Genomic DNA, 12,055 nt, shown 5'->3' on the forward strand with positions numbered 1-12,055 from the left:
CAGGGCTCCTCGGGGGCTCCAGGGCTCCCGGGCTCCGGGGCTGCAGGGCTCCAGGGCTCCAGGGCTCTAGGGCTACAGGGATCCAGGGCTGCTGGGCTCCAGGGCTCGGGGGCTCCAGGGCAGCAGGGCTCCAGGGCTTGGGACCCATGGAGCCCGTCCCGGGTACTTTGCCACTCTGCAGACCGGAGGAGGGAGCCCCTAATGCCTGGGAGGTGTTGCCCGGGCATCGCTCATCTGGTCCCCAGCAGGGAACCACCAGCCCCGGGAGGGTGTTTGGGCATACCCTTGCACCTACTAATCCGGAGGAAAATTACCCTCCTTTCTTGTAATCCATGCACTCGAGGTGACAGAGGGGACCCAGGGCACAAACGTGCCCGACCTCCTGGAGCCCTGGCTGGAATCCGGGAGGCGAATGGCACCTCATAGGGACTTCCAGGGAAGTCCGGCCATCTAGTCGCCCCATAGGAAAGCATTGCGGGCGACCAGATGGCCGAGGCGAGAGGGGCGACCCGATTGCCGGGACCGAAATGACACCAATCTGCCTGCCCCGGGCCTGTAGGGCTCAGGAGCTGCAGGGCTCCGGGGCTCTGGGGCTCCGGGGCTCTGGGGCTGCAGGGCTGCAGGGCAAGGGGACTGCAGGGCTCCACAGCTTGGGGGGCTGCAGGGCTCCGGGGCTGCAGGGCTCGGGTTCTCCAGGGCTCCAGGGCTCCAGGGCTCCAGGGCTCCAGGGCTGCAGGGCTCCGGGGCTGCTGGGCTCCAGGGCTCCGGGGCGGCTGGGCTCTGGGGCTCCAGGGCCTGGGACCCATGGAACCCGTTCCGGGTACTTTGCCACACTGCGGCCCGGAGGAGGGAGCCCCGGATGCCTGGGAGGTGTTGCCCGGGCATCGCCCATCTGGTCCCCAGCAGGAAACCACCAGCCCCGGGAGGGTGTTTGGGCATACCCTTGCACCTACTAATCCGGAGGAAAATTACCCCCCTTTCTTGTAATCCGTGCACTCGAGGTGACAGAGGGGACCCAGGGCGCAAAAGTGCCCGACCTCCTGGAGCCCTGGCTGGGATCCGGGAGGCAAATGGCACCTCATAGGGACTTCCAGGGACGTCTGGCCTTCTAGTCACCCCATAGGAAAGCATTGCGGGCGACCAGATGGCCGAGGCGAGAGGGGCGACCAGATGGCCGGGACCGAAATAACACCAATCTGCCTGCCCCAGGCCTGCAGGGCTCTGGGGCTGCAGGGCTCCGGGGGCTGCAGAGCTACAGGGCTCCAGGGCTGCAGGGCTCCGGGGCTTCAGGCCTCCCCGGGCCCTGATGGACCCTCTGTCCCGGGCGCCCTTGACCCCCCCCCGGCCGGCTCGCAGGATGGAGGGTTATTCCCGCACCACCGGGCCCTGCTGGACTGGGCTCAAGCCCCGGGCCCGGTCCCTGGCCCGGCTCCCGGACCCTAGGCCAGGCCCGGGAGAGCCTCCCCTAGGCTGCAGGGCTACAGGGCTACAGGGCTCGGGGGCTGCAGGGCTCCATGGACTGAAGGACTTCGGGGCTGCCGGGCATGGGGGCTCCAGGGCTGCAGGGCTCGGGGGCTCCGGGGCTGCAGGGCTCAGGGGCTCCCGGGCTGCAGGCATCCGGGGCTGCAGGGCTCGGGGGCTGCAGGGCTCCTCGGGGGCTCCACAGCTCCCGGGCTCCGGGGCTGCAGGGCTCCAGGGCTGCAGGGCTCCGGGGGGGCTCCAGGGGCTGTAGGGCTCCAGGGGCTCCAGGGCTGCAGGGCTCCAGGGCTGCAGCGCTCCAGGGCTCCAGGGCTGCAGGGCTGCAGGGCTCCATGGGGACTACAGGGCTCCAGGGGCTGTAGGGCTCCGGGGGCTCCAGGACGGAGGGGTATTCCCGCACCTCCGGGCCCTGCCGGATGGGGCTCAAGCCGCGGGCCCGCTCCCGGTCTCTGCTTCTGAAACCCTAGCCAGGCTGGGGAAAGAGCCGCCCTTGCCTCTGATGAACGCCTGGAACCTCGGCCGGCTTGCAGGACGGGGAACCTCCAGCAAACCCATGGCTGGCCGGACAGAGCTCAAGCCCCGGGCCCGCTCCCAGTCCCTGCTTCCGAAACCCTAGCCCGGCCGGGGAGAGCCTCCCTTGGCCCTGATGAACGCCCGGAACCTCAGCCGGCTTGCGGGACGGGGAGGCTCCAGCAACCCCATGGCCTACCGGACGGAGCTCAAGCCCCGGGCCCGGTCCCTGCTTCCAAAACCCTAGCCAGCCCGGGGAGAGCCTCCCATGGCCCGATAAACGCCCGGAACCTCGGCCGGCTTGCAGAACGGAGCTCAGGCCCCAGGCCTCAGGCCCAGCCTACCAACCCTAGCCGGGCCCGGGGAGAGCCTCCCGGTAGATCCCCCTGTCCCCAGCACCTGGACCCTGGGCCGGAACCAAGGAGGGTTAAGCCCAGGACACGTCCTCTCCCCGACGGCCTGCCCGGGGAGCCCATTTTTGTCGACTATTAAGCCCCCACATAGTGGGGGCTTACAGAACTTTGGGAAAGGACAAAGGTTGGAGTTAGCCCGTCCGCCAGCCTGCAGGGCCATCTGGTCACCCAGCCCGCAGGGCCATCTGGTCACGCAGCCAGGCGACCAGATGACCCGGGACGACCCAGCGCCCGGATGGCCTGGGAGGGTGCTGTACCCAGTCGCCCTTGCAGTCCAGCGAGGGTGGCCAGGCGCTGCTGCTTGCCTCCCTGCTCGACTTGCCCATTCAGCAGTGGGAAGGGGAGGCCCGGCCGGCGGCGGCCCAGGCCATCTGGTCACCCTGCCGACCCGCAAGGGAAGGTGTGGCCCCCATCCCCGCACCCCGGTGGGGCAGGGAGGGGAGGGAGAGGCCCCCGTGCCGGAGGGCATGTGGTGGAGGCAGCCTCCCGCAGGCCCGTGTTACCCCCTCTACATCCATCCCGCCGGCCAGGCGGCAGAGGGACCCACCCCTGGGTGTGGTGGAGGGAGGCTTCTGCGGGCGCCCACGCACGGAAAGAGACAAAAGCTTGGCTCAGAGGATGACTTTCAATAGATCGCAGCGAGGTAGCTGCTCTGCTACTTACGAAACCCTGACCCAGAATCAGGTTGTCTACGAATGATTTAGCACTGGGTGCCCCACGAACATGGGCCTGATCAAACTCAGAGGAAAAGGACCATCGGCAAGGGGCTGAGAGGCAGGAGCGTCCCGGGCCCCTGAGGGGCCCTGGCGGGCAGGCCCCGGGATGCCTTCCCCCTCTCAGCATGGCCAGACCTCATGGAAGTCTGCCTGATCAAACTCGGAGAAAAATGACCATCGAACCCTGATAAAAACAACCATCGACAATGGGCCGAGAGGCAGAAGCATCCACGGGCCCCTGGGGGCCCCTAGCGGGTGGGTCCTGGGACGCCTTCCCCCTCTCAGCATGGCCAGACCTCACGGAGGTATGCCTGATCAAACTCTGAGAAAAACGACCATCGGCAAGGGGCTGAGAGGCAGGAGCGTCCCCGGGCCCCTGGGGGCCCCTGGCAGGCAGGCTCCAGGACGCCTCCCTCCCTCTCAGCATGGCCAGACCTCATGAAAGTCTGCCTGATCAAACTCGGAGAAAAACAACCATCGAACTTGGAGAAAACGACCATCGGCAAGGGGCCAAGAGGCAGAAGCGTCCCCGGGCCCCTGGGGGCCCCTGGTGGGTGGGCCCCAGGAAACCTTTCCCCCTCAGCATGGCCAGACCTCACGGAGGTCTGTACCTGATCAAACTCGGAGAAAAAGGACAATCGGCAAGGGGCTGAAAGGCAGGAGCGTCCCCGGGCCCCTGGGGGCCCCTGGCGGGCAGGCCCCGGGATGCCTTCCCTCTCTCAGCATGACCAGACCTCATGGAAGTCTGCCTGATGAAACTCGGAGAAAAACGACCATCGAACCCTGATAAAAACGACCATCGACAAGGGGCCGAGAGGCAGAAGCATCCACGGGCCCCTGGGGGCCCCTGGCGGGCGGGCCCCGGGATGCATTCCCCCTCTCAGCATGGCCAGACCTCACTGAGGTATGCCTGATCAAACTCGGAGACAAACAACCATCGGCAAGGGGCTGAGAGGCAGGAGCGTCCCAGGGCCCCTGGGGGACCCTGGCAGGCCCTGGGATGCCTCCCCCCCTCTCAGCATGGCTGGACCTCCTGGAAGTCTACCTGATCAAACTCGGCGAAAAACAACCATCTAACTCAGAGAAAAACGACCATCGGCAAGGGGCCAGGAGGCAGAAGTGTCCCCGGGCCCCTGGGGGCCCCTGGCGGGCAGGCCCGGGACACCTTCCCCCTCTCTGCATGGCCAGACCTCACGGAGGTCTGTGCCTTATCAAACTCGGAGAAAAAGGACCATCGGCAAGGGGCTGACAGGCAGGAGCGTCCCCGGGCCCCTGGGAGCCCCTGGCAGGCGGGCCCTGGGATGCCTTCCCCCTCTCAGCATGGCCAGACCTCATGGAAGTCTGCCTAAACAAACTCGGAGAAAAACGACCATCGAACCCTGATAAAAACGACCATCAACAATGGGCAGGAGTGTCCCTGGGCCCCTGGGGGCTCCTGGCGGGCGGGCCCCGGGACGCCTTCCCCCTCTCAGCATGGCCAGACCTCACGGAGGTATGCCTGATCAAACTCGGAGAAAAACAAATATCGAACTCGGAGAAAAACTACCATCGGCAAGGGGCTGAGAGGCTGAAGTGTCCCCGGGCCCCTGGGGGCCCATGGCGGGAGGGCCCCGGGATGCCTCCCCCCTCTCAGCATGGCCAGACATCATGGAAGTCTGCCTGATCAAACTCGGAGAAAAACGACCATCGGCAAGGGGCTGAGAGGCAGAAGCGTCCCCGGGCCCCTGGGGGCCCCTGGCAGGCGGGCCCGGGATGCCTTCCCCCTCTCAGCATGGCCGGACCTCACGGAGGTCTGTGCCTGATCAAACTCGGAGAAAAACGACCATCGGCAAGGGGCTGAGAGGCAGGAGCGTCCCGGGCCCCTGGGGGCCCCTGGCGGGAGGGCCCCGGGATGCCTCTCCCCTCTCAGCATGGCCGGACCTCATGGAAGTCTGCCTGATCAAACTCGGAGAAAAACAACCATCGAACTTGGAGAAAAACGACCATCGGCAAGGGGCCAAGAGGCAGAAGCGTCCTGGGCCCCTGGGGGCCCCTGGCGGGTGGGCCCCAGGAAACCTTTCCCCCTTAGCATGGCCAGACCTCATGGAAGTCTGCCTGATGAAACTCGGAGAAAAACAACCATCGAACCCTGACAAAAACGACCATCGACAAGGGGCCGAGAGGCAGAAGCATCCACGGGCCCCTGGGGGCCCCTGGCGGGTGGGCCCCGGGACGCCTTACACCTCTCAGCATGGCCAGACCTCACAGAGGTATGCCTGATCAAACTCCGAGACAAACGACCATCGGCAAGGGGCTGAGAGGCAGGAGCGTCCCCGGGCCCCTGGGGGACCCTGGCAGGCCCCGGGATGCCTCCCCCCCTCTCAGCATGGCCGGACCTCCTGGAAGTCTGCCTGATCAAACTCGGCGAAAAACAACCATCTAACTCCGAGAAAAACGACCATCGGCAAGGGGCCAAGAGGCAGAAGTGTCCCGGGGCCCCTGGGGGCCCCTGGCGGGCCGGCCCGGGACACCTTCCCCCTCTCAGCATGGCCAGACCTCACGGAGGTCTCTGCCTTATCAAACTCGGAGAAAAAGGACCATCGGCAAGGGGCTGACAGGCAGGAGCGTCCCCGGGCCCCTGGGGGCCCCTGGCGGGCGGGCCCCGGGATGCCTTCCCCCTCTCAGCATGGCCAGACCTCATGGAAGTCTGCCTGATCAAACTCGGAGAAAAACGACCATCGAACCCTGATAAAAACGACCATCAACAATGGGCAGGAGCGTCCCCGGGCCCCTGGGGGCCACTGGCGGGTGGGCCCCGGGACGCCTTTCCCCTCTCAGCATAGCCAGACCTCACGGAGGTATGCCTGATCAAACTCGGAGAAAAACAAATATCGAACTCGGAGAAAAACGACCATCGGCAAGGGGCTGAGAGGCTGAAGCGTCCCCGGGCCCCTGGGGGCCCCTGGCAGGCGGGCCAGGGAAGCCTTCCCCCTCTCAGCATGGCCGGACCTCACGGAGGTCTGTGCGTGATCAAACTCGGAGAAAAAGGACCACCGGCAAGGGGCTGAGAGGCAGGAGCGTCCCCGTGCCCCTGGGGGCCCCTGACAGGTGGGCCCCGGGACACCTTCCCCCTCAAACTTGGTGATAAAGGACCATCGGCAAGGGGCTGAGAGGCAAGAGTGTCCCCAGGACACTGGGGGGCCCGGTGGGCAGGCCCCAGGGCTGCCTACCCCTGATTCAGAATCTCCGGAGGTCTGACTGACCCTCTCCCTAGTAATCCGGAGGAACATTACCCCCCTTTCTTGTACTCTGTGCACTCGAAGTCACACAGGGGACCCAAGGCACGAACGAGCCCGACCTCCTGGAGCCCTGGCTGGGATCCGGGAGGCGAATGGCACCTCATCGGGACTTCCAGGGAAGTTCGGTCATCTGGTCGCCCCATTGGAAAGCATTGCGGGCGACCAGATGGCCGAGGCGAGAGGGGCGACCAGATGGCCGGGACCGAAATGATGCCAATCTGCCTGCCCCGGGCCTGCAGGGCTCTGGGGCTGCAGGGCTCATGGGCTCCGGGGCTGCAGGGCTCAGGGGCTCCAGGGCTGCAGGCATCCGGGGCTGCAGGGCTCCGGGGCTGCAGGGCTCCGGGGTCCAGGGCTCTAGGACTCCAGGGCTCCAGGTCTCCAGGGCTGCAGGGCTCCGGGGCTGCAGGGCTCCAGGGCTCGGGGGCTCCAGGGTAGCAGGGCTCCAGGGGTCGGGACCCATGGAGCCCGTCCCGGGTACTTTGCCACTCTGCGGCCCAGAGGAGGGAGCCCCGGATGCCTGGGAGGTGTTGCCCGGGCATCGCCCATCTGGTCCCCAGCAGGGAACCACCAGCCCCGGGAGGGTGTTTGGGCAAACCCTTGCACCTACTAATCCGGAGGAAAATTACCCCCCTTTCTTGTAATCCGTGCACTCGAGGTGACAGAGGGGACCCAGGGCGCAAACGTGCCCGACCTCCTGGAGCCCTGGCTGGGATCCGGGAGGCGAATGGCACCTCATAGGGACTTCCAGGGAAGTCCGGCCATCTAGTCGCCCCATAGGAAAGCATTGCGGGCGACCAGATGGCCGAGGCGAGAGGGGCGACCAGATGGCCGGGACCGAAATGACGCCAATCTGCCTGCCCCGGGCCTGCAGGGCTCTGGGGCTGCAGGGCTCCGGGGGCTGCAGAGCTACAGGGCTCCGGGGCTGCAGGGCTCCGGGGCTTCAGTCCTCCCCGGGCCCTGATGGACCCTCTGTCCCGGGCGCCCGGACCCCCCTGGCCGGCTCACAGGACGGAGGGGTATTCCCGCACCACCGGGCCATGCCGGATGGGGCTCAAGCCCCGTGCCCGGTCCCAGGCCCGGCTCCCAGACCCTAGGCCAGGCCCGGGAGAGCCTCCTCTGGGCTGCAGGGCTCCAGGGCTTCAGGGCTCGGGGGCTGCAAGCTCTGTAGGCTGCAGGGCTTCGGGGCTGCCGGGCTCGCGGGCTCCAGGGCTCCAGGGCTCGGGGGCTCCGGGGCTGCAGGGGCTCCGTGGCTGCAGGCATCCGGGGCTGCAGGGCTCGGGGGCTGCAGGGCTCCTCGGGGGCTCCAGGGCTCCGGTGCTCCGGGGCTGCAGGGCTCCGGGGCTCCAGGGCTCTAGGGCTACAGGGATCCAGGGCTGCTGGGCTCCAGGGCTCGGGGGCTCCAGGGCAGCAGGGCTCCAGGGCTTGGGACCCATGGAGCCCGTCCCGGGTACTTTGCCACTCTGCGGACCGGAGGAGGGAGCCCCTAATGCCTGGGAGGTGTTGCCCGGGCATCGCTCATCTGGTCCCCAGCAGGGAACCACCAGCCCCGGGAGGGTGTTTGGGCATACCCTTGCACCTACTAATCCGGAGGAAAATTACCCCCCTTTCTTGTAATCCATGCACTCGAGGTGACAGAGGGGACCCAGGGCACAAACGTGCCCGACCTCCTGGAGCCCTGGCTGGAATCCGGGAGGCGAATGGCACCTCATAGGGACTTTCAGGGAAGTCCGGCCATCTAGTCGCCCCATAGGAAAGCATTGCGGGCGACCAGATGGCCGAGGCGAGAGGGGCGACCCGATTGCCGGGACCGAAATGACACCAATCTGCCTGCCCCGGGCCTGTAGGGCTCAGGAGCTGCAGGGCTCCGGGGCTCTGGGGCTCCGGGGCTCTGGGGCTGCAGGGCTGCAGGGCAAGGGGACTGCAGGGCTCCACAGCTTGGGGGGCTGCAGGGCTCCGGGGCTGCAGGGCTCGGGTTCTCCAGGGCTCCAGGGCTCCAGGGCTCCAGGGCTCCAGGGCTGCAGGGCTCCGGGGCTGCTGGGCTCCAGGGCTCCGGGGCGGCTGGGCTCCGGGGCTCCAGGGCCTGGGACCCATGGAACCCGTTCCGGGTACTTTGCCACACTGCGGCCCGGAGGAGGGAGCCCCGGATGCCTGGGAGGTGTTGCCCGGGCATCGCCCATCTGGTCCCCAGCAGGAAACCACCAGCCCCGGGAGGGTGTTTGGGCATACCCTTGCACCTACTAATCCGGAGGAAAATTACCCCCCTTTCTTGTAATCCGTGCACTCGAGGTGACAGAGGGGACCCAGGGCACAAAAGTGCCCGACCTCCTGGAGCCCTGGCTGGGATCCGGGAGGCAAATGGCACCTCATAGGGACTTCCAGGGACGTCCGGCCATCTAGTCACCCCATAGGAAAGCATTGCGGGCGACCAAATGGCCGAGGCGAGAGGGGCGACCAGATGGCCGGGACCGAAATAACACCAATCTGCCTGCCCCAGGCCTGCAGGGCTCTGGGGCTGCAGGGCTCCGGGGGCTGCAGAGCTACAGGGCTCCAGGGCTGCAGGGCTCCGGGGCTTCAGGCCTCCCCGGGCCCTGATGGACCCTCTGTCCCGGGCGCCCTTGACCCCCCCCGGCCGGCTCGCAGGATGGAGGGTTATTCCCGCACCACCGGGCCCTGCTGGACTGGGCTCAAGCCCCGGGCCCGGTCCCTGGCCCGGCTCCCGGACCCTAGGCCAGGCCCGGGAGAGCCTCCCCTAGGCTGCAGGGCTACAGGGCTACAGGGCTCGGGGGCTGCAGGGCTCCATGGACTGCAGGACTTCGGGGCTGCCGGGCATGGGGGCTCCAGGGCTGCAGGGCTCGGGGGATCCGGGGCTGCAGGGCTCAGGGGCTCCGGGGCTGCAGGCATCCGGGGCTGCAGGGCTCGGGGGCTGCAGGGCTCCTCGGGGGCTCCACAGCTCCCGGGCTCCGGGGCTGCAGGGCTCCAGGGCTGCAGGGCTCCGGGGGGGCTCCAGGGGCTGTAGGGCTCCAGGGGCTCCAGGGCTGCAGGGCTCCAGGGCTGCAGGGCTCCAGGGCTCCAGGGCTGCAGGGCTGCAGGGCTCCAGGGCTCGCAGGCTCCAGGGCAGCAGGGCTCCAGGGCTTGGAACCCATGGAGCCCGTCCCCGGTACTTTGCCACTCTGCGGCCCGGAGGAGGGAGCCCCGGATGCATGGAAGGTGTTGCCCGGGCATCGCCCATCTGGTCCACAGCAGGGAACCACCAGCCCCGGGAGGGTGTTTGGGCATACCCTTGCACCTACTAATCCGGAGGAAAATTACCCCCCTTTCTTGTAATCTGTGCACTCGAGGTGACAGAGGGGACCCAGGGCGCAAACGTGCCCGACCTCCTGGAGCCCTGGCTGGGATCCGGGAGGCGAATGGCACCTCATAGGGACTTCCAGGGAAGTCCGGCCATCTAGTCGCCCCATAGGAAAGCATTGCGGGCAACCAGATGGCTGAGGCGAAAGGGGCGACCAGATGGCCGGGACCAAAATGACGCCAATCGGCCTGCCCCGGGCCTGTAGGGCTCAGGAGCTGCAGGGCTCCGGGGCTCCGGGGCTGCAGGGCTCGGGGACTGCAGGGCTCCACGGCTCGGGGGGCTGCAGCGCTCCGGGGCTCCAGGGCTCCGGGGCTCCGGGGCTGCTGGGCTCCGGGGCTGCTGGGCTCCAGGGCTCGGGGGCTCCAGGGCAGAAGGGCTCCAGGGCTCCAAGGCTCCGGGGCTCCAGGGCCCGGGACCCATGGAGCCCGTCCCGGGTACTTTGCCACTCTGCGGCCCGGAGGAGGGAGCCCCGGATGCATGGAAGGTCTTGCCCGGGCATCGCCCATCTGGTCCACAGCAGGGAACCACCAGCCCCGGGAGGGTGTTTGGGCATACCCTTGCACCTACTAATCCGGAGGAAAATTAACCCCTTTTCTTGTAATCTGTGCACTCGAGGTGACAGAGGGGACCCAGGGCGCAAACGTGCCCGACCTCCTGGAGCCCTGGCTGGGATCCGGGAGGCGAATGGCACCTCATAGGGACTTCCAGGGAAGTCCGGCCATCTAGTCGCCCCATAGGAAAGCATTGCGGGCGACCAGATGGCCGAGGCGAGAGGGGCGACCAGATGGCCGGGACCGAAATGACGCCAATCTGCTTGCCCCGGGCCTGCAGGGCTCTGGGGCTGCAGGGCTCCGGGGGCTGCAGAGCTACAGGGCTCCGGGGCTGCAGGGCTCCGGGGCTTCAGTCCTCCCCGGGCCCTGATGGACCCTCTGTCCCGGGCGCCCGGACCCCCCTGGCCGGCTCACAGGACGGAGGGGTATTCCCGCACCACCGGGCCATGCCGGATGGGGCTCAAGCCCCGTGCCCGGTCCCAGGCCCGGCTCCCGGACCCTAGGCCAGGCCCGGGAGAGCCTCCTCTGGGCTGCAGGGCTCCAGGGCTACAGGGCACGGGGGCTGCGAGCTCTGTAGGCTGCAGGGCTTCGGGGCTGCCGGGCTCGCGGGCTCCGGGGCTCCAGGGCTCGGGGGCTCCGGGGCTGCAGGGCTCAGGGGCTCCGTGGCTGCAGGCATCCGGGGCTGCAGGGCTCGGGGGCTGCAGGGCTCCTCGGGGGCTCCAGGGCTCCCGGGCTCCGGGGCTGCAGGGCTCCGGGGCTCCAGGGCTCCAGGGCTACAGGGATCCAGGGCTGCTGGGCTCCAGGGCTCGGGGGCTCCAGGGCAGCAGGGCTCCAGGGCTTGGGACCCATGGAGCCCGTCCCGGGTACTTTGCCACTCTGCAGACCGGAGGAGGGAGCCCCTAATGCCTGGGAGGTGTTGCCCGGGCATCGCTCATCTGGTCCCCAGCAGGGAACCACCAGCCCCGGGAGGGTGTTTGGGCATACCCTTGCACCTACTAATCCGGAGGAAAATTACCCCCCTTTCTTGTAATCCATGCACTCGAGGTGACAGAGGGGACCCAGAGCACAAACGTGCCCGACCTACTGGAGCCCTGGCTGGAATCCGGGAGGCAAATGGCACCTCATAGGGACTTCCAGGGAAGTCCGGCCATCTAGTCGCCCCATAGAAAAGCATTGCGGGCGACCAGATGGCCGAGGCGAGAGGGGCGACCCGATTGCCGGGACCGAAATGACACCAATCTGCCTGCCCCGGGCCTGTAGGGCTCAGGAGCTGCAGGGCTCCGGGGCTCTGGGGCTCCGGGGCTCTGGGGCTGCAGGGCTGCAGGGCAAGGGGACTGCAGGGCTCCACAGCTTGGGGGGCTGCAGGGCTCCGGGCTGCAGGGCTCAGGTTCTCCAGGGCTCCAGGGCTCCAGGGCTGCAGGGCTCCGGGGCTGCTGGGCTCCAGGGCTCCGGGGCGGCTGGGCTCTGGGGCTCCAGGGCCTGGGACCCATGGTACCCGTTCCGGGTACTTTGCCACACTACGGCCCGGAGGAGGGAGCCCCGGATGCCTGGGAGGTGTTGCCCGGGCATCGCCCATCTGGTCCCCAGCAGGAAACCACCAGCCCCGGGAGGGTGTTTGGGCATACCCTTGCACCTACTAATCCGGAGGAAAATTACCCCCCTTTCTTGTAATCCGTGCACTCGAGGTGACAGAGGGGACCCAGGGCGCAAAAGTGCCCGACCTCCTGGAGCCCTGGCTGGGATCCGGGAGGCAAATGGC

The sequence above is a fragment of the Lissotriton vulgaris genome, chromosome 11, assembly GCF_964263255.1.
Source record: "Lissotriton vulgaris chromosome 11, aLisVul1.2, whole genome shotgun sequence".
NCBI classification, from domain to species: Eukaryota; Metazoa; Chordata; class Amphibia; order Caudata; family Salamandridae; genus Lissotriton; species Lissotriton vulgaris.